This window comes from Pinus tabuliformis, chromosome 3_1 (assembly GCF_031772625.1).
Source record: "Pinus tabuliformis cultivar Carrire ecotype Pingquan chromosome 3_1, CPIR1, whole genome shotgun sequence".
In the NCBI taxonomy this organism is placed as follows: domain Eukaryota; kingdom Viridiplantae; phylum Streptophyta; class Pinopsida; order Pinales; family Pinaceae; genus Pinus; species Pinus tabuliformis.
This window is the reverse complement of record NC_142301.1, coordinates 564,830,502-564,854,534: the sequence shown is the minus strand read 5'-3', so window position 1 is coordinate 564,854,534 and position 24,033 is coordinate 564,830,502.

Genomic DNA, 24,033 nt, shown 5'->3' with positions numbered 1-24,033 from the left:
GACATGTTGAGGATGTATGTGATGAATCAACAATGGAAGTGGGAAGAGTATCTCCCCTTGGTAGAGTTCGCATACAACAATGGTTATCAAGAGTCATTGAGGATGAGTCCTTTTGAGGCATTGTATGGGTAGAGTTGTAATACTCCCATTAGTTGGAGTGATCCGATTAAAAGGGTATTGATTGGACCAGAGATGTTGGCATACATGGAACTGGAAATGCAGGTTATAAAGAAAAATCCAAAGGTAGCACAGGATAGGCAGAAGAGTTATGCAAATAGGAACATGTTGTTCAAGGAGTTCTAAGTTAGGGAACAGATGTACTTGCGCATCAAATCAAATAAGAGGTCCTTGTATATTGGATCATGTGCCAAGTGTTAGTATTTGGTAGCATCAAAAGTGCTCTAGGATTGAAAATTGGTGGATAGGATAAGGCACATGAGTTCTAAAAAACCAAAAACTGTTTGGTGAAATTCCACCGGGATTATATTTTGTTAAAACAATTAATATTTTTAATGGAGTTCCTAAGTCTAAAATTAGGGAAATTAAAATATTAATGGGTATTAACCAAAATATGGGTGAGAATGATCTAGAAGGTAGATCAAGTCATGTTTTAATCTTAGTCGTTGATTAGAGACTTAATCTCGGCCATTGAAGACTCAACAGTAAAAGTATAAAATGGAGGCTTTAGGTTCATTTGGAAACACATAGAGATAGATTGAGGAAATCGATTTTCTAAGGTGAGAATTTCTCGAGAGGAAAATGGATTGGGGGGATCCTGCAGCTGAGGGGCAGAGAGAATCCATGAGAAGGAATTTCTACAGAATACAACAAAGAGGTGGAGAGAGCTTGTAGAGAGGTAGTGTAGTAGCCAGGAAAGGTTGATGATGGGCTAGTATGGGCCTATGCAGTCCTTACGTAGAGCCAGAAGGGCCAGCGCAGAGCAGAAAAGTTGCTTATCATGTAGAGTCCAAAACTGCCAGAACAACCAAAATCCCTAGGAACTGCCAGAACTGTCGGAACTGCTGAGAACTTCCAAAATAACTGGGAGAGCTAACGGAGAGAGAATAGAAGGTGACACAAGGCTGATGTAAATCCAATGCAGAAATAGTCGGGGTTAGCCAGTCTTGTGCGAGATCAGCCGGAATTCTGCCAGTTGAAGTGAGGTAAAACTCACTCAGATTTTCCTCCAATATTTTCTCTGTAAGGGATTGTTAGATGAACATTCTAGAGTTGTATTCAGATATTTCTCTTGAATAATAATAAACCCTTAGAATTGCCGCACTGGTTTTCCAGCATTGGGTTTTTCCAAGGACTATTATGTCTAAAAATAAGTGTGTCCTATGTATCTTGTTCTTTGCTCTCTTTTCTATTTCATGAGATCAAATATTTAATTAATGTAGTCTATAGAAGTAATTTTCTTCAGTATTCAAAAGAATAAGTTGATGAATGTAATTTAAGAAATGAAGTAAGTGAAGTAAATTCAGATTTGCTACAGTAGGGGTTCCTTCAGTGTAGGATTTTTCACATGGTATCAAAGCATTGATTTTGAGGCAGGAAGAGAAAATCCATTGTTGAGCAGTGAGGCTGAAAGCTGCACTTGGCAACAATTTGAATCCCCTTGAAGGGATTGTACAGTCCTTGTCGGGAAGTAGATTCGAGGAAATCTCTCTTTGAGTGATACGACAGAGAGGTAGGATTTCCAGTTGGTGAGTTTGTAGAGGTAGAGGGAGTGATGCAAAGCCTCAACATAGTGCTTAAAGGGAACAATTTTTGTCGGGGAAGAAATCCACTAGAAAAGAGCGAAGATACATAGAAGGGGAATTTTCTCCTCAGAGGACTTCCAGCTAAGGAGTTTGAATTTTCACTTGTTGAACAACATCAGAGAGGGGAAGATCTACAAGTTCTAGCAAGGAGTGCATAGGACAATCTAAGTGGTGTCCAGAGGATAGAGGAGGTCATTTGACATTTCTATTTGGCAGAGATGGTATCGCATCTCCAGGAGGGAGGTGGGGAGATTCAGAGTTGTAGTTCGAAAGAGCTACATATGGGAAGGATCATTGAGGAGTCCACCTCTTGGATCAATTCCTTGCTACGAGAGCCCGAGATTCAGCAGTAGCAAGATGGACTTAGTGTGAGATGATGTTGTTGAGTGTTTGGAGGACAGATGCAGTAGCTGGGGACCAAAGAATGATTAGTGCAGAGCAAGGTTGGTAGTAGCGCTGTTGATAAAGTGCGGGAGTCAGCAGCAACATAGAAGATTTAGAGGATCAGAATTAGCAGAATTCAGATTCCAACTTTCATTGTATTATACTAAACACATTTAAGTTCAACTAATTTTTGATATTTTACAGTTTCTTCTTTCAGAAACTGAGTTGCAGTATTAATGCAATGTTAGCAGTGGCAGTGCTAGTAGCATAGAAAATGCAATCTTTGATAGGGAGATGTAGTATAGATCTACTAGTGTCAGTGTTAGTGTCATGAGCATGTAGAAATTTCACCTATAGAACAAACCGATATATGCAATGTCCTAAAGCATAATACTAACATTAAGCGGAAGTATAATCGAAATCATGAGCAACATCAAGTAGAAAGATGCATAACTAATCAAGAGAATTAATCACACATAACACAAGATATATCTAGGGGAAAGCACCAGCATAAAACCCCAACCATGTATTAACAATCAAGTGGAAATCCTCTTCACAATACAAGAAGAATTAGGTCTCAAGCTATTCAGTTCTTAATGAACCATGAAGATATGAATATATGTCTCATGAACCACCCAAGCCCTATCTATATAGGCTTTCCCTATTGTCCTTACGTAGTTTGCTTAGGAAATAATAGCAAAAGCATATGCTATTAATACCAACATACCAAAAACAACCAATGGTCCAACTACGTATTACTTGAGAACACTAGTTCCTCAACCATGCAAAAACTACTTACTAGAAATACTTAAGCATCTGATAGTACATTGTCCCACATTTGATCTCAACTGGGTCTCTGACAGAACTGACATGCAACAGTTATCCATGATTGAATCCTCAGTTATCTAAAATAATAGTTATCACATGCATGCATGCATTAAAAAACTATATTTTATTATTTTAACAACTTGTTAAAATAATCTAACTGGACTTGACTAGTTAGAACTAAGTCAACTAATTCTCTCATTATAGAACTCATGCTTATTCCCTCAATCAGTGGAGGAAACTCATGTGCATGCTCACAAAGACTTCAAATTCGAATTTCCTTAATTAATTAACTCAACTGAATTAATTAATTAATATTTCAAACTGCTGTTAAAACCAAAATTAATTTTACTTCCTATAGATAGACTAGGGACTGCTATAAATAGGAAGGTACCCAGAAATGCTATTTTTAGACATGCTATTTTTAGATGTGATATTTTTAGCACATTCTAAATTTATCATTTCTTGTTGCACACTTTTCAAAACTCCCTCTCAACAAGAAAGGGATTATCAGCAACCCCGATCCTGTCTCTATAGAACTCAAAATTGCCCTTTGACAATGCCTTTGTCAAAATATCTGCATCCTGTTCCTTGGTCGAAATATATTGCAACATCATGATCCTCTTGACCACACAATCCCGTAGATGATGATAGCGGATATCTATATGCTTGGACCTGTCATGAAACACTGGATTCTCAGAGAGTTTAATGCAACTCTGATTATCACAATATATCACCGTCGAATCCATCATCTAACCAAACAATCCCACTAGGATCTTCCACATCCAAATGGCCTCACATGTAGCCTGACTTGCTGCCATATACTTTGCCTCTGCTGAGCTAAGTGAAACTGATCTCTCTTTCCGGCTATACCAAGAAACTACAGCTGACCCAAGGTTGAAGATCCCTCCAGAAGTGCTCTTCCTGTCTGATGGACTACCTACCCAATCTGCATCTGTGAAGCCTTGGAGCTTCACCCCCTCTGTCTGCTTGTACCATAAACCATACTGTGTAGTGCCTCTGAGATATTTCAGCACATGCTTTGCCGCCTTCCAAAATAACTTGCTTGGCTGAAGCATAGCTTGACTCAGGTGGTTCACTGCAAAGCACAAATCTAGTCGTTTGTTCACTAGATACATGAGTGAACCCACAAGCTATCGATAAAATGTAGCAGCTACTACCTCACCTAAAGTAGCATCCTCCTTCCTCCAGTTACCTACTAGAGGAGTCTCCATGGGCTTGCACATATCCATGTGGAAGTGCCTCAGTATGTCATTGGCATACTTGCCTTGAGAAACAAATACTTCCCCATCTCTCTGCCACACCTCCATGCCTAGAAAGTAGTGCATGGGGCCAATGTCCTTCATCTCAAACTCTCTTGCAATATCCTTCTTGCAAGACTTGATCAACTCATCATCACCTGTCAAAATCAGATCATTGACATAAAGTACAATAATCAATAACTTACCATCTACAATGATGCGCTAGAGGTTCGCATCCGCTTCACTCTTGGTGAAGCCCAACCTAGTGAAATAGCTGAAGATCCTGGTATACCAAGCACAGGGCGCTTGCTTCAACCCATACAATGCTCACTTGAGTCGACATGTGACTCATGATCGAAGGTCTGAAATCCTTCAGGCTACTCAATGTATACCTCTTCCTCAATCTCCCCATTGAGGAAAGTTGTCTTCACATCCATCTGATGGATCTTCCAACCCATCTGTGCTGATAGTGCTAGAATCGATCTGATTTATGAGTACCTTGCAACAGGAGCAAAGGTCTCATCATAGTCAATCCCCTAAACCTATGAGAAACCACAGGCAACAAATCTTGCCTTATGTTTCTCAATGCTGCCATCAGCTGCCTGCTTTACCTTGTAAAGCCATCGGGAAGTAACCACTAACTTGTCCCCCAGTCTAGGAAGAACATCCCATACACTGTTCCTCATGATAGAATCATACTCCTCTACCATCGCATCCATCCAACCTGGCTGCTGCACTGCCTCCTCAAAAGAAGAAGGCTCGATCGCTACACACTCCCCAACTAGGGCCATGTAGCCAGTGCATCTATCGAGAGATCTCCTTTGTCTACAATGAGAGGATGGCTACCCCACATTCTCTCTCACATCCTGCATCAATCTATCAGCTTCCCGAGAGCATTTCCGCCCCTCTCTGGAAGACTCTCCAGTAGTGGTGATCTCCACCACTGGAATCTCTGCATGTGGCTACTCCGCATCATCAGGAGGCTCCTCCTCCTTAGGAACTAGTAGTTCCTCATCATCACCATGCAACTTGAGCTCCCTTTCAAGTGACTTTCACATGGCTTGCTGCTCATCAAACTTCATATCCCTGCACACTATTTTCCTTTGGCTGGCAGGCAGAAACACCCGATAGTTGTGAGGTGTATCCATCTACCCCACAAGTATTCCCAACTCAGTTGTTGGGTCTAGCTTCTTCCGAGCATCTTTGGTCACATAATAGTAAAATGGTGATCCAAAGATACGAAAGTGACTCACATCTGGTCGCTTCCCTGAAAAAGCCTCTATAGGTGTCTTCATCCCCAAAATACGATGAGGACTTCTGTTCTAAAGATACATTGTTGTATTTCATGCCTCAGCCCACAGATGAAGTGGTAGGCTTTGGTCATGCAACATCACTCGAGCTGCTCGCACAATAGATCTGTTCTTCCTTTCGGCCACCCCATTATGTTGTCGGTTATGAGGTGCCGTGAGTTCCCATTTAATTCCTTCTGAAGAACATAAATCTTTACACTGCCAAGAAACATACTCTCCATCATTATCACTCCACAAGGCCTTTATCTTCTTCCTTGATTCTTTCTCTACCAAAAATTTGAACTCACAAAACATCAAGAAGGTTTGATCCTTCTTTTGCATGAAGTATATCCAACATCTACAAGAAAAATCATCTATAAAAATAACAAAGTACCTTTGCTTCGCAGTGGAGGCTGTAGAGAAGGGCCCACATACATCTAAATGAACTCGATCTAGAACTACTCCTGCTCTACCACCCCGATCATGAAAGGAAGCCTTCACATACTTACCTAGAGTACAACCTTTGCATGTGCTTGTCTGCTCCAGTTTGAACTTGGGTAATCCGATAGAAATTTGCTGCATGATCTCCAAGGCCCCATGATGCAAGTGGCCCAGTCTCCTACTCCATAACTCACCAATATCTTGGCCATGCACCACTTCTACCTTGGAATTGAGAGCAGCACAATATTCTACCTGTAACTTGTAGAGATTCTTAATTCAAATCCCAATCTGTTTGGTCTGTCCAGTGCCGATATGCCTTAGGAAAACCTTTCCCAAACTAAAGACTACATCATAGCCTTTATCCTCAAGCATAGCAATAGACACAAGATTATTTTTCAGCCCTAGTACATCCATAACATTAGAAAGAGTGAGGGGAGAACCATGCTCCCTCTGAAACATAATCGTACCTCTACCCGAGACACAGTACATTCCGTCATCGCCCATCTCAATTCGTATCGGGAGATCCTTCTCCTCCAAAGTGCTGAAAAGATTCTTATCACCTGACATGTGGAAAGAAGCTCCACTGTCGAAATACCAAACACATCCCATGCTGGATGAAACCATGCATGCAATAAGCGAGAAATCCATCTCAAATTGTGAATCTAGTGCATCACCATTAGATTCCTTGGAGGAACCTTTCTTCTTGGACTTCCTCTTTGGGCAATTATTAGCATAATGATCCAACTCATGACAATGAAAGCATCTCGCTTTCGACTTTTCAAACTTCTTCCCTCCTTGAGAAGACTTGGAATGGCATGTCTTCCCTTTCCCTTTCTTAGCTTTAGAAGCTAAAGCTAAGTTCTCTTCATCATCATGTTTTGATGAAGAAGCTCCATCCCTGGTGCTCCTTCTGATCTCCTCCTGCATCAAATCTGACCATAGTCGTTCCCAATCTAGCAGTTTGTCCCTTCCATTCACTGAGTCCTGGTAGCTATGCCAGCTCTTAGGAAGGCCAAGGAGTGCTAGACTCACCATATCCTCATTAGTTGTAGTGACTCCTATGCTTGCAAGCTCATCTCTGCAAGTGGTGAGCTTGTTCAAGATTGTAGAAATAGAGTTACCCTTCTCACACTTGATCTTTTGAAGCTTGTCCTTCAGTGCCAACTTCCTTTCATCATTGCTATTCTGATATAAATCTTTCAACATTTTCCACATTGCAAATAGAGACTCCTTCCCATGGAGGCTTGAGACTCTATGATCTCGAACACCCTCCAAGAGAATTCTCCTAGCTCTAGCCACACACTTACCCCATTCCACCAACTCAGTCTTGTCAGTAGGCTTAGGGACTTCTTTATCAATGAAATCCTTAAGACCATTATCTTCCAAAACTTCCTCCATGCGATCCTTCCAAGCTATATAGTTTGAGCTGCCATCAAGGGCATACGCAAGCCTCAAACCATTGAATGCCATCGATGAAATATATGTGATAAGAACTTGAGATCTATATAAAGAATAAGAAACTTCGAATTCCTCCTGCTAGTATACTATTCTTGCTTGATCAGCTGTGCTCTGATACCATGTAGAAATTTCACCTGTAGAACAAACCAATATATGCAATGTCCTAAAGCACAATACTTGTTCTACTTCTACAAAAAAATTAAGCAAAAGCATAATTGAAATCATGAGCAACATCAAGTAGAAACATGCATAACTGATCAAGAGAATTAATCACACATAACACAAGATATATCTAGGGGAAAGCACCAGCATAAAACCCCAACCATGTATTATCAATCAAGTGGAAATCCTCCTCAGAATACAAGAAGAATTAGCTCTCAAGCTATTCAGTTCTCAATGAACCATGAAGATATGAAGATATGTCTCATGAACCATCCAAGCCCTGTTTATATAGGCTTTCCCTATGGTCCTTACATAGTTTGCTTAGGAAATAATAGCAAAAGCATATGCTATTAATTCCAACATACCAAAAACAACCAATGGTCCAATTATGTATTACTTGAGAACACTAGTTCCTCAACCATGCAAAAACTACTTACTAGAAATAGTTAAGCATCTGATAGTACACTGTCCCACATCTGATCTCAACTGGGTCTCTGATAGAACTGACATGCAACAGTTATCCATGAATGAATCCTTAGTTATCTAAAATAATAGTTGTCACATGCATGCAAGCATTAACAAACTATATTTTATTATTTTAACAACTTGTTAAAATAATCTAACTGGACTTGACTAGTTAGAACTAAGTCAACTGATTCTCTCATTATAGAACTCATGCTTATTCCCTCAATCAGTGGAGGAAACTCATGTGCATGCTCACAAAGACTTCAAATTCAAATTTCCTTAATTAATTAACTCAACTGAATTAATAAATTAATAATTCAAACTGGTGTTAAGACCAAAATTAATTTTACTTCCTATAGATAGACTAGGGACTGCTATAAATAGGAAGGGACCTAGAAATGTTATTTTTAGACATGCTATTTTTAGCACATTCTAAATTTAGCATTTATTGTTGCACACTTTTCAACAGTGCAGTAGTAGTAGAAACAACACAGTGTTTGTGGTAGTAGCAGTGCATAAAGGAGCTGCTTCAGAAATAGAGCAGCATGCAGGTGGACATTGTTGCTAGAGCACTTTCCTCGCTAAGAGGGAGCGTATCGAAAGTTTTCTAGCCTTGAAAATTCGTGGAAAAGTTAAGGCACGTGTGTTCTAAAGAACCTAGAAACCATTTGGTGAAATTCAACCCATATTGTATTTTATTAAAGTAATTAATGTTTTTAATGGAGTTCCTAAGTCTAAACTTAAGGAAATTAAAATATTAATGGGTATTAATTTAAATATAGGTGAGAATGATCTAGAAGGCAGATCAAGTCATGTTTTAATCTTAGTTGTTGATTAGAGACTTAATCTCGGTTGTTGAAGACTCAACGAGAAAATTATAAAAGGGAGGTTTGGGTTTCATTTGGAAACAGACATAGAGAGATTGAGGAAATCAATTTTCTGAGGTGAGAAGTTCTTAGGAGGAAATTTGATTTGGGAGATCTTGTAGCTGAAGTTCATAGAGAATCTGCAAGAAGGAATTTCTGGAGAATACAACAGAGAGGCGGAGAGAGCTTGCAGAGAGGCACTGTAGTAGCCAGGAAAGGCTGATGTTGGGCCAGTCTTGGCCCACGAAGTCCCTACACAGAGCTAGAAGGGCCAGCAAAGAGAAGAAAAGGTGCATGTCACACAAAATCCAGAAATGTTGGAACAACCAGAACTGTCAAAACTCTCAAGAACTACCAGAACTTACAGGAACTTTCGGAACTGCCGGGACCTACCAGAATTTCTAGGAACTGCTAGAACTACCGAGAACTGTAAGAATAGCTAGGAGAGCTGACACAGAGGGTAAATAAGTTGATGTAGGGATGACATAGATCCATCACAAAAATAGCCAAGGTTAGCCAGTCTTGTGTCGAATCAACTAGAATTCTGCCGAGTGAAGTGAGGTAAAACTCACTCAGATTTTCCGCTAGTATTTTCTCTGTAAAGGATTTCAAGATGAGTATCCTAGAATTGTATTCAAATATTTCTCCTGCATAATAATAAACCCTCAGAACTGTTGCACCGGTTTTCCCACATTGGGTTTTTCTAGGGATTATTGTGTCAAAAAATAAGTGTGTCCTATGTATCTTGTTCTTTGCTCTGTTTTCTATTTCATGAGATCAAATATTTAATTAGTGTAGGCTACAAAAGTAATTTTCTTCAGTATTCAGAAGAATAACTTGATGAATTGTAATTTAAGAAATCAAGTAGGTGATGTAAATTCATATTTGCTATGGTAAGGGTTCCTTCAGTGCAAGAATTTTCACACCAAGTTGGCACCACAATTTTGTGGACCCTTTAGTATCATTGAGAGGATTGGATCAGTAGCCTATCAACTTGCACTGCCTCTGAAAGTGAAATTCCATGATGTTTTCCATGTATCATTTCTTAAGAAGTATGTTAAGGATGTTGATCATGTGATTGACTAATCTGTATTGTAGGTGGAACTAGATGGAGAATTCCAGTGGGAACCTCAGTGTATATTGCATAAAAAGGTCCTCATGATCCGTAACCAAGCAATCGATCAAGTTAAATTGCAGCGGAAGCACTTTGGGCCCAAGGAAGCTACATGGTAGATGGCAGATTAGATGTAGGCTATGTATCCTTCCTTGTTTTCCGGTTGAGGAAAAGTAATTGTGGCTTGATGTTTTGGTGTGATTTTGGTATATAATTTGGTATATGTTTCAGTATATGTTTTGATGACTTTTCTATATGTGCCTATGTATATGGATGTAAATATCACCATGAGCTATGTTATAAAGCTCCAATAAGCGGTATGGGTGTCATGTCATTATTTTTTCATGTTGTTATGATGTTGGTTTGATTTTCAATAGGGTGGTCATTTGTAAATACTGTATCAAGCTATGTTATAAAGCTCCATGGGTAGTATGTTTTCTTTTCAATGGTTTTGATGAGGTCTTGGTGTGGTCTAACAACAAGGACGGTGTTCCCCAAGGGGGAGGGTTCTGCAACATCCCTGGTGAAAATTCCATGTAATAAAAGTTAATAAAGGAAAAATTAATTACCACGGTTGATGGGACACTTATTACTATCTAAATATTGGGCAAGACATCCTAGGGGGTGTTCATTTGGTTGTTTATGGCTAAGGAAATTGGCAAAGGAAATGGCTAAGGTTTTGGAAATGAAAAATGACATTTTTGGTACATTTATTTATGTAAATAATGGAAATTAAGAGAAAAGGGAGTTGAAAGTTCACAGGTTGCATGTGAGGAGGAAATTGAACGGAAATAATGGAAAATGAAGAAAATAGAGGCCTCACTCATCAAAAGGCTTCTGCGGATCAGTTGGTAACATTTTGTTAGTTGATTTTTGGAGCTCTCTCATTATTCTCTCTCTCACACTCTTGGACACTTAGAGTTTCTTGGAGCATTTTGGCATTGGAGAAAGAAAGCCAAAGAAGGCAAGAGGAAGCAAAGATAAAGTAGGGAAAGGCAGGATCAAGTACCTAGAGTAGGATTATTTGCAAGTATCGATTTTCATGTGTATTTTCCTTGTTATATTTTTTATGCATAGTATTGCATGCGGTTGTTTTGTTGTTGTGGCATGGGTTTTTCCAGGTGTAACAATGTTTTTATCCTAGCCTTTCCATTTCTAGATAGCCATGGTGTGATGGGGTTCTCATTTTTTGGTTGAGCTGGATTGCCAGATGGATTCAAAGCTGAGTGGGGTGGATCTTTCAATGATAGAGCACATCACCTAGTGGTCCTTAACTAGACTTTGGATCACGGTAAATCTGTTGAGATTGCAACAAGATGATGGAGCTTAGTGAAAAGAGTCGCCTTCACTAAGTGGGCCCGCAGGCTATTTTTGGCGCAAGTCTATTTTTAGACTATGTCTATTTTTAGACATATGGATCATGTCTATGGATTGCAGGTTGTTGTTTATGGATGATTGATAAAGTTGGGAAAAAATAGATGGACTTCTATTTTTGATGAAAGTGTGAGTGATCACAGTATGAGTGATCAAAGTCTATTTTTAGACTGGTTGTCAAAAATAGAAAAGTCAAATATTATTATCTCACAATAATATTTGGACTATAAACTTAATCTTATTCTCTTGGAGCGCTTCAGTTTGAGCTACAGAGGTGGCACATGCAGCTGTCAGAAGGAAATACGCTTTTCTTATGAGTCAGTTGAGTTGCTGCATGCATGACTTCAGTTAGAACTCAATCAGTTGAGCTTGGTGGAGTTGATTGTGGAGTTGATGGAGTTGTGTTCAGTTTAGCTTTGTTAAACTGGTTGTATTTAGTCTAACTGGAAAATAGACTAGAGATGAGTTGGGTGAATTAGTTATTAATTAATTCACAAGTTATTAACTCATAATACAACTAATGAATACATCAGTTAACTCAGTTGCATGTCAGTGCATGTTCATTTCAACAGGGACAGGTGGTAGAGAATCAGATTGCTATCAGTTGTGACTATAGTTGTGCACCAGATCTTGCACAATCAAGGGATTGAGTATGCCAATGAGTTTGCTCACGTATTTTCCCACATTATAGCTTGTGCTCACGTCCAAAAAAGAGTGAGTGACTATTTTTCAGGTGAAAAACGAGTTTTGGAAGCCATTCTCATCAGTTCTTGAGCAGGTATTGAGCAGTGGAGGCAGGCAAGCAGTGGAATAGATTTGGAGATCAGATCTGAGCTGTATTGTGTGTAACAGGTGGAGATACTTGTGAGAAGTATTATGTTGTGTATTGTTACATGATTCAATCAATATAATATACAGATAGTGTGGGGTTTTTAGCGAGATGCTTTCCCCGCGATACATACTGTGTTTATGAGTTTGATTGATGCTTCTATGTGTGCCTGTGAATGTTTCTGCTTCTGTAAATTGATGATCAACGTAGAGGAGATTATGTATTATAAATGTTCCGCTTATAATTTTATGATCAGGATAATCTCTGTGAATATGTGTTAAATTATTCAAAATTTCTACATGGTATCAGAGCTGCTTGATTTGTAGAAGAGATTTTTACAGGATATCAAGCGAGGATTGATCATCAGATCTACTATTCAAGAAGTGTTTACATTCTATTTCTTTAGGCAGAGTTTGTAATCGGGCCAGGTAGCCTCTGGATTCATCCTTCCTTTGGAAGGTGAGATATCCGGTGAATGCCCATACAGTCAATCTCTGTACGAGAAATATTGTGTTCTCACGAATCTTAGATCCGAGGCAGCTGAGTTGGAGCTGGTGGAATTCGAATTTGCAGCAGTGTTGTTGAAATGTCTTTCAACGGATTGCGAATGTTATTCCAAAGCAAGAGCGACCTGGCACTCAAGGATAAATTTAGTAACAATAAAGGTGAGAATGCATCTTCATCAAAGGTATCTGATGAAGAGAATTGCGCTTTGGCTGCCAAAGCAAAGAAGGGGAAGAACGAGAAAGCTTCTCATTCCAGTGCAAAAGGCAAGAAGCAGGACATGTCCAAGGTGAAGAGTTTTCACTGTCACCAGCACGGACACTATGCCACAAATTGTCCGCAGAAGAAGAAGAACAAGCAAGCTACTGGATCTGCAGGGGGAGAGGCCTTAGCTTCTCAGTTTGAGCTTGATTTTTCATTGATCGCATGCTTGGTTTCAAGTGTGATGGGATCAGTGTGGTTGTTGGACAGTGGTGCGTCTTTTCACATGACGGGAGATAGAGATTTGTTCTCTGATCTGGAGGACAAAGATCTTGGAGTGCACATCGAGATGGGCGATGATGGTAGATACAGTGCGACCGGTATCGGTACCATTTCCTTTGAGAGGGAGTCTGGTAAACCCTTTGTATTGAAGGAAGTCATGCATGTTCCAGGATTGAAGAAGAATCTCATCTCAGTGGCGATGTTAGAAGACAAGGGGTATGATGTTGTTTTCAGCGAGGGAAAGGCCTTCCTGCGCAGCAAGACAACCGGTGAGACCCGGAAGATAGGGGTTCGAGTGAGGAACCTTTATCAGTTGCATGTAGATGGATGCGCAGCAATGGCAGGCAAGGCAGAAGGATTGGTGAGCCAGGATGATGGCGAGTTGTGGCACAGGAGATTGGGTCACCTTCACCATGGAGCCTTGAAGATACTGCAGCAGATCACTACAGGGCTTCCTAAAGGCACACTTGCACAGTCAGATCAGTGCAAGGGGTGTACTTTGGGGAAGTTGGTGAAAGCCACCTTTCACGAGAAGGATAGTCGTGCCACGACGATCCTTGAGAGAATTCACACAGACATGTGTGGACCTTTCTCAATTGCTTCGACAGAAAAACACAGGTATTATGTGATTTTTGTTGATGATTTCTCTCGTAAGTGCTGGATCTTCTTCATGCAAAAGAAGAGCGAGACATATTCAAAGTTCTGTGAATTCAAAGCACTGGTCGAGAAGGAGTCGGGGAAGAAGGTGAAGGCTCTTAGGAGAGATAATGGTAGTGAATACATCTCGGACGAGTTCAAAGATTTCTGCAAGACAGAAGGGATTCGTAGAGAGCTCATAGCTCCCCATAACCCACAGCAGAACGGGGTAGCTGAGCGGAAGAACAGAATGATTGTGGGTGCTGCACGGGCAATGTTGCATGATCAGGGCCTACCCCTTCACTTGTGGGCAAAAGCATGCAATACAGCAGTTTATGTGCAGAACCATTGTCCTCATAGGATACTTGGCATGAGTACACCTGAGGAGACTTATTCTGGTAAGAAGCCTGATCTTTCTCATTTGAGGATTTTTGGTGCTAGCGTTTACATGCATGTGACGAAGGATGCCAGGAAGAAGTTGGAGCTGACCGCAGAGGTTGGGATATTTGTGGGGTACACTGATATGCCCCACAACTATCGTGTGTATTTGCCAGACAGTGGTAAAACTATTGTGGGACGGGATATAAAATTTCAGGAGGAGAAAGCCATGAAGTGTTCGCTTGAGAGGGAGCTACACTTGCATGTAGATGAGGAGCTATTAGTTCCTAAGGATGAGCTTCAGGACGTGGATTAGCCACAGGACGAGGTTCATGGAGTGGAAGAGACCACTCATGCAGCGCCAACCATCAGAGGGCGAAAGCGCTTGACAGAAGCTGAGCGAATGGCTCAAGATGCAGAGAAAGTTGTAGGACCACCTACAGCCCAACGCAGGCAGAGACAGTCACCTGATCGGTACACTGGATACATGGCTCTTATGAGCAAGTGTGTTGTGACTGAGCCATCCTCTTTCGAGGAAGCTGTGGAGGATCCCGCATGGGTAGATGCCATGGTGGAAGAGTATGATTCTATTGTCAGAAACAGTGCATGGGAGATTGTTCCTAGACCGGAAGGGAAATCAGTGGTGGGTTCGAGATGGATCTACAAAGTTAAGCAGGCAGGTGACGGGAGTGTGGAGAAGTACAAGGCAAGATTTGTTGCCCGAGGTTTTTCACAGATTGAGGGGATCGATTTTGAGGAGACCTTTGCACCTGTCGCAAGGTATTCTTCCATACGGACGATTCTTGCTCTCTCAGCGCAGATGGGATGGCACATTCATCAGATGGATGTGAAGACTGCGTTCCTCAACGGAGTCATTGAGGAGGAGGTGTACATTGAGCAACCCGAAGGCTTTGAAGTCTTCAGCAGCGAGTCGCATGTGTGCAGGCTCAAGAGAGCGCTGTATGGGTTGAAGCAAGCACCACGTGCTTGGTACACACGGATAGACAGCTAATTCACAGGACTTGGATTCTCCAAGAGCGAGGCGGATCCGAACCTATACTAGATTCTGGTGGAGGGTAAGTTTCTTATCATTGTATTGTATGTTGATGATTTGATTCTAACGGGTGATGAGCTGTTGATACTGTCATGCAAGAAGGATCTTGCTACAGAGTTTGAGATGAATGATTTGGGCCTCCTTCACTATTTCCTGGGATTGGAAATATGGCAGCGTAGTGGTGGACTGTTTGTTTCTCAGGGCAAGTATGCTCGGGAGATACTGGAGAAGTTCAACATGCATGGCTGCAAGCCTGTTGATACTCCTCTTCCTGGAGGTTGGAGGAAGGAGGATGCCACTTCGGGAGAAGAAGTGGATGCCACTGTTTATCGACAGTTGGTGGGGTCGCTAATGTATTTGGTCAATACACGACCTGATATATGCTATGCAGTTAACCAGCTTTCACAAGCTATGGTTAAGCCTACCAATCTCTTCTGGAAGGCGGGCAAGCATGTATTGCGCTACTTGAGAGGCACATCGGGATATGGTTTGTGGTACAGACAGGAGGATGAGGTGAAGCTATGTAGCTTCACGGATGCAGATTGGGCAGGGAGCCCAACAGACAGAAAGAGCACATCAGGAGGGGTCTTCAGTATTAGATCGACAATAGTTTCTTGGTACAGCAGGAAACAGAGATCCGTGGCACTCAGTTCAGTGGAGGCCGAGTATATGGCAGCAAGTTTGGCTGCATGCGAGGCTATATGGATGAGGAAGATCCTAGTTGGTTTGTTCGGTTCTCATTTGGATCCTACTGTGATTTACTGTGATAACCAGAGTTGCATTAAACTCTCGGCTAATCCTGTATTTCATGATAGATCTAAACATATTGACATCAGCTACCATCATATCAGAGATTGTGTGCAGCGGAGGATCATGTTACTTTCGTATATTCCAATGGAGGATCAGGATGCTGATATTCTGACGAAGGCTCTCACCAGAAGAAAATTCGAGTACCACCGAGGCAGGATAGGGGTTGCTGATAATTTATATCTTGTCGAGAGGGAGTGTTGATATTGCAACAAGATGATGGAGCTTAGTGAAAAGAGTCGCCTTCACTAAGTGGGCCCGCAGGCTATTTTTGGCGCAAGTCTATTTTTAGACTATGTCTATTTTTAGACATATGGATCATGTCTATGGATTGCAGGTTGGTGTTTATGGATGATTGATCAAGTTGGGAAAAAATAGATGGACTTCTATTTTTGATTAAAGTATGAGTGATCACAGTGTGAGTGATCAAAGTCTATTTTTAGACTGGCTGTCAAAAATAGAAAAGTCAAATATTATTATCTCACAATAATATTTGGACTATAAACTTAATATTATTCTCTTGGAGCACTTCAGTTTGAGCTACAGAGGTGGCACATGCAGCTGTCAGAAGGAAATATGCTTTTCTTATGAGTCAGTTGAGTTGTTGCATGCATGAATTCAGTTAGAACTCAATCAGTTGAGTTTGGTGGAGTTGATTGTGGAGTTGATGGAGTTGTGTTCAGTTTAGCTTTGTTAAACTAGTTGTATTTAGTCTAACTGGCAAATAGACTAGAGATGAGTTGGGTGAATTAGTTATTAATTAATTCACAAGTTATTAACTCATAATACAACTAATGAATACATCAGTTAACTCAGTTGCATGTCAGTGCATGTTCAGTTCAACAGGGACAGGTGGTAGAGAATCAGATTGCTATCAGTTGTGACTATAGTTGTGCACCAGATCTTTCACAATCAAGGGATTGAGTATGCCAATGAGTTTGCTCACGTATTTGCCCAAATTATAGCTTGTGCTCACGTCCAACAAAGAGTGAGTGACTATTTTGCAGGTGAAAAATGAGTTTGGGAAGCCATTCTCATCAGTTCTTGAGCAGGTATTGAGCAGTGGAGGCAGGCAAGCAGTGGAATAGATTTGGAGATCAGATCTGAGCTGTATTGTGTGTAACAGGTGGAGATACTTGTGAGAAGTATTATGCTGTGTATTGTTACATGATTCAATCAATATAATATACAGATAGTGTGGGGTTTTTAGCGAGATGCTTTCCCCGGGATACATACTGTGTTTATGAGTTTGATTGATGCTTCTATGTGTGCCTGTGAATGTTTTTGCTTCTGTAAATTGATGATGAACGTACAGGAGATTATGTATTATACATGTTCCGCTTATAATTGTATGATCAGGATAATCTCTGTGAATATGTGTTAAATTATTCAAAATTTCTACAAAATCCATGGGCCTAGTGGCCCATGAGACAGACTGTGGGTTTGGGTAAAGCCAGGATTATGTTGCCTCGGTGGGCCTAGGAATCCTTGTCGGTGAATGGAAGGATATACGATAAAGCCAAGAGGTTGTTTTTTCTCCGTTGGGCCTAGTAATCCTGGGTTTGGGATATGTGGTAAAGCCTAGAAATTGGGTCATGGTTTAGGGCCTCGTGATCCTTGTTTGGATTGTGGTAAAACCTGAGAGACTAAGAGACATGAAAATTACTCACAGTGTAGGTGGAGAAATCTAGTGGCATCCATGCTTGTTTGGCCTAGTGATTGGGTGGAGATCATGGTAAATATTGTTATGATGTGTTAATTATGTTGGTGATTCAGGTGGATATTGGTGGCCACCTACCAAGTCCACTTGGACCACCACCATTGTTTGTTTCAGCTTTTTAGTTTCCTTAATTGTAGCACAGTTTACTATTTTTAGCAGTTTTTCGGGTCCTGATCTTCCAGAGCCGTTTTGAGGCCCTAAACGACATTTTTTGGGAAACCTGGGAGCACGAACTAATGTTTCTCTTCCCAAAGTTGTAGTTCTTGGATATATATTTATAATGAGATATTGTGCACGTCAAGCGAAGATCATATGCCAAAGTCACGACCCCGAGAAGTTGATGTACCAATTTACCCAAAAAAGGCCCACAATTTGGCATTTCATCTTCTAGGGTTAGGTTTTTGGATGTTTAGGGTTTTCCATTGTTTCTCAAAAATAAATAGGCCTTCAAGCCTCATTGTCACACAGTTCAGAGGCATGTAGCCACCACATCTCTTCTCAGAGATAAGCTACCATCGCCCTAGCTGGTTTATTTCCATTATTGTTTGTAAGCATATTTCAGTATTTTACATTAATAAAATGAAGTATTATTTCCATTGCATCTCTGTGTTTATGGTTATCTCTATAATTGGTTACGTTCCTGTTTAAATTCAGATCAGTGGCATCAGAGCGGTCTGCTTTTTCTCTGTTTTTCTTTCCATTTCCCCAACAAGGTCAGGATATAAGGAGTTCAGGCTTGAACTAGTCAAACCTTTGCAAGACCAGCCTCACAAATCCCGACGACCTCCCATGGCGGATGAAAAGAAAGATGAGGGGGTAGGAGATCCTATCAAAATCTTGCTCGAAAAAGCCCTCGAGTGAAAAAGGAACGTAATGATGGATATCTTTGCCCAGATCCTTTAGTGGCTACCTAGGGGCGACACATTGACTTCCAACAGCTACTCTGGAAACACCACACTGTTTAAGGTACAAGTTAATTTTGAAATCCCCATATTCGAGTGTCAGATAGACGTATATACCGTCGATAAATGGTTAAATCTACTAGAGGGTTATTTTTCTATTCATGATTTTTGCAGTCGGGAAAATATTATTTTCACTCTTCTCAAAGTGGCCCCCCATGTCAAGGGCTAGTGGGAAACCTACTGCGAGCAGAAGGATGAAAGTATAGGCTCACTATTTTCAGCCACACCCACTTGGGATTCATTCCAGGATGCCATCAAGGAGTAGTACTACCCTATCGGAAGCTATGAGGATCAATACATAAAGCGGACCACGTTGTGGTAGGGGAGGGACCAAGACGTGCCAGAGTTTACCAATATTTTCCATACCCTTCACACAAAGTTGGGTATCAAGGATTTGTAGCATCATTTGGTACTCAAATACCATGACTACCTGCACAAGTACATCCAGGAAGAAATAGAATTCCTGAAGATCCCCTCCTTCGGCACAACATACCGATATGCCATCAAGGTCGAGCAAAATTTTAAACAGAAGAAGAGAGACTTTGGATCTATGAATCTGAAGCAAGGGAAAGGTTCCCCAAATTGTAGAACAAAGGACAAAGCCAAGGCAGGGTGGCCCAAGACAACCCGCCAAAGCTGCAAGCAAAGAATAGCAACGTGAAGCTGAAAAAGGACACGGGAAAGTGGTGTGAGTTCCATAAGAGCTCCACTCATAACACAATTGAGTGTCAAGCCAACCAGTCACTAGTGGTCGAGCTAAAGGTTTTAGAATCAGATGCATGTTCTGACTCTGAGTTAGAACCCAACAAGGGGAATGAAAAAGGGAATCAAATTATCAATGCGGATCCCAATGCCACCGTTGCCACCATGAAGATACAGAAGGAGGAACCCGAATATCCAGAGGAGGAGGAGCATCTCTTCCACTCCTAGATGTGGGTAAAGGGCGCCCCAATACAGTTCATTGTCAACAACAGGAGCCAAAAGAACCTCATTTCTACAGAGGTCATGAAGTGGCTGGGCTTACCAACCACAACACATCCACAATCGTAAACCATCGTGTGGATTCACCAAGGATGGGCTCTTCGCATGAGCCAACAGTGTTTCCTTCCATACAACATCAAGCCCTTCACAGATGAGGTATTGTGTGAAATTGCTTCCCTTGAAGTTTGTGATGTATTATTAGGACAACCATACTTGTGGAAGCGACATGCTATGTATGAATCAAGGCCCCGTGATGTTATTTTTACTTTGGGAAATAAGTTGTATAAGATACCAGAGCTAGCACCGCCTACCACCATCTCTTTTGTTACTACAAAACAATGAAGTAAGCTCATTTCCAAAACTAGGAAATTTGTTTTCCTGATGATACACCCTCAAGGAAAGAAGAAGATGGTGGCCATGACCTCCAGACAAGGCCCCTCTGCACGACCACTACAGATGGAAAAGGTCATGGAGGAGTACGATGACATCTTCACCTCCCCTGCAGGGGTTCCTCTGCACTACTAGGTCAAGCACTCCATCAATTTGACCCTAGGTGTGCCGCTGCCCAATGGACCAATCTATCGGTGCTCCGTTTTGGAGAACGATGAAATCAAGAGGCAGACTCAGGAGCTGTTGCAAAAATGTCACATCCATCCGAGTTCATCGCCCTGTGGGAGCCCAATTGTGTTGATACAGAAGAAGGATGGGACTTGGCGACTTTGTATTGACTATCGGGCGTTGAACAAGATCACTGTCCATAATAGGTATTCAATCCCATGGATTGATGACCTCCTAGACCAACTGAAGGGGGAAAAATATTTCAGCATGATCGATTTGAAGTCAGGATATCACCAGGTACCAATCAAACCCTCCAATGTGTGGAAGACTACCTTCAAAGCTAAGGAGGGCCTTTTTGAATGGTTGGTTATGCCTTTCAGATTGACGAATGCTCCTGCAACCTTCATGAGGCTAATGGATGACATGTTACGACCGTTCACCAACTCATTTGTAGTGGTATACTTGGATGACATCCTCATCTTCAGCCAAATTTGGGAAGAGCACCTACATCACATCTGACACATTCTCCAAACACTACAGCAACACAAGTTATGTGCAAATTTGGAAAAATGCACTTTTGGCATGACCTAGGTTTAGTATCTGGGATACATTATTTGATGAACAAGGGGTGCATGTGGATCCAACTAAGATCCAAGTCATTCGAGATTGGCCATCTCCAACAACTCTAACAAAGCTCGACATCTTTCTAGGTCTTGCCAACTTCTACCACAGGTTCATGTTGGGATTTTCTCATATCACTTAGCCCTTGAGTCAAGTCACCAAGGGAGGAGTGAAAGAAAAATTCTTTTGGTTTGAATCTCAATAGAAAGCATTTAAAGAGTTGAGAGATTGCCTCTACATGGCACCAGTGCTCGCATTACCAGACCTGCAACAACCATTTGAGGTCGAGACAGATGCCTCTAACTATGCTATTGGACTAGTCCTTACTCAACATGGGCATCCAATCGCATATCACAGTGAGACACTTTCAGACAAAGTCTAGAAGTATCCCACTTATGACAAAGAGATGTATTCCATTGTGCAGGCCTACCAACAATGGAAGCATTACATTTTGGGGAAGGAAACAGTCATCCACACAGACCACCAACCCCTGCAGTTCATACAAACCTAAGGGAAATTGAAGAATGATCACCATCAGAAGTGGTCCGCATACCTGCAACAGTTCCATTTGAATATCAAGTATAAGAAGGACAGCACCAATAATGTTGTAGATTGCCTCAGTCGACCATCGATCATGGCATTAACCACTGTGCTCAACTCTTGTGGGCATGAGACTTTTTATTGGCCACTTCTATACAAAAACGACCCAGAATTCGGCCACACATACCAGACACTCTTGGAGGGTCATCATGTTCTAGATATTCACCTCCAGGATGCCCTATTATGCCGCCTGGGTCACCTTTGTGTTCCTTCAAGCGAGCGTGCCAAGATGATTTGGAAAGCACACTACAATCAATTTGTTTAGCATTTTGGGGTCGAGAAAATGGTGGCAGTACTGCAGAAGTATTTCTATTGGCCGAATCTTCGACAGGATGTCAAGAAGTACATCAGATCATGCACTGTCTGTGCCATTTCTAAACCGAACATCAAGAAGCAAGGCCTCTATACGCCACTGCCTACCCCTAATCGACCTTGGGAATCCATCTCCATGGATTACATGTCAAGCCTTCCTTCCACTAAGGATGGAAACAACTATGTTTTTGTGGTCGTCAATAGGTTCTCGAAGATGGCCATTATGGCGGCCTACAAGAAGAATATCACAGTAGAAGCCACTGCTAAAATCTTCTTTGAATGAGTGTGGGTACACATTGGGATCCCACAGTCTATCATCTCATATTGGGACAACAGGTTCCTTAGTACATTTTGGTCTAGTCTTTAGTCGATGCTAGACACCAAACTCACTAAGTCCACAGCCTTCCATCCTCAAACTGATTGCCAGACCTAGGTTTTCAATAGGATGATCATACACATTCTGCGCATGTACAACTCAAAGCATCCACACACATGGGATGAGAGCCTCCCCTATGTTTAGCACAACTATAACCAGGATCTTCATAGCTTGACTAGCCACAACCCTTTTCAGGTGAGCTTAGGATTCCAGCCACTATCTCCCATTCATGTGGCCATGCCATTTGCAGCTATTCATGTAGATTCAGCTCATGTCCAGTCCGAAACAAATAAGGCAACCAGCTTCATTGAGCACATCCAACATATTTGCCAGCAGGTCCATGACATTCTGGAGAAATCAAATGCCAAGTATAAGCAGCGACATGATTAACATCGGGTGCCACACAAGTTTTAGGTGGGCAATGAAGTCTGGTTGCATTTGCAAAAGGAATGCCTTACCAAAGCCTATCGGAAACTTAGACCACTCCAATATGGTCCTTACACCATTACCAAGGCTGTGGGAGACAATGCATTTGAGCTCAACATTCTCCCATTCCTTGGCCTGTACCTAGTGTTCAATGTGGACCGCCTTCGGCCATACTTTCCACCATTACTAGACACATCTGACATTGAAGAACAACTCACACCAAGAGTGTTAAATCCATATTGCATAGAACAAGCTGCAATTGATCGAATCATGGACACACAGATCAAGCACACTCGCCAACAGAATATCCAACTATATCGAGTTGTCAAAGTAGGCCAACTGCTTCACCAAGGCAAGTGGCTCACCAGGGACCAAGTTTAACAGAAGTTTCCTCATCTCATGGAGGAACTCAACACAATGGGGACCATTGATTCCTAAGGGGGAGGAATGATCCAGGTGGATATTGGTGGCCACCTACCAAGTCCACTTGGACCCCCACCATTGTTTCCTTCAGCTTTTCAGTTTCATTAATTGTAGCACAATTTACTATTTTTAGCAGTTTTTCAGGTCCTGAACTTCCGGTGTCGTTTTGAGGCCCTATACGACGCTTTTTGGGAACATTGGGAGAAACATGGGTCCATAGACCAATTTTTCTCTTCCTAAAGTTGTAGTTCTCAGATAGATCTTTCTAACGAGATATTATGTGTGTCAAATGGAGATCATATGCCAAATTCACGACCCCGGGAAATTGATGTACCAATTTACCCAAACAAGGCCCACAGTTTGGTGTTTCATCTTCTAGGGTTAGGTTTTTGGATTTTTAGTGTTTTCCATTATTTCTCAATAATAAATAGGTCTTCGAGCCTCATTGTAACACAGTTCAGACGCATGTAGCTGCCACATCTCTTCTCAGAGATGAGTTACCATCGCCGTAGGTTGATGTGTTCTGTCAATTCCACTTCCTTAAGTTCACATAGGAGGTCAAATCCAATCATAGTAGCCTCTCGTCGCATGTTTACCCCAGTTAGCTAGTTACTTGGGTAGATGTGTGAGGAGGGTGTTACACCTAGGCTATGAAACCATGATTGAGTATGACCAAAAACCTCTTAAGACTTGCCTCTTAACTATTGGAATTCACCTCTACATTTATTGTTAGTGGATATATTCATGACTTAAAGAGCATAATGATGATTAATTCATGCAGCACCTTATGAAATTTGTTCACAAAATCTCTCTTGAATGCAGTGATTGAAAAACGATTTCATTTTATACATCTTAAGCTATGGTTTCCATTTCTAGCATTATTATTTCTATTGCATAGGCTAGGTTTCCTTTTGATGTACCATTTACACTCTACAAATAGGATAATGTTAACATTTCTAC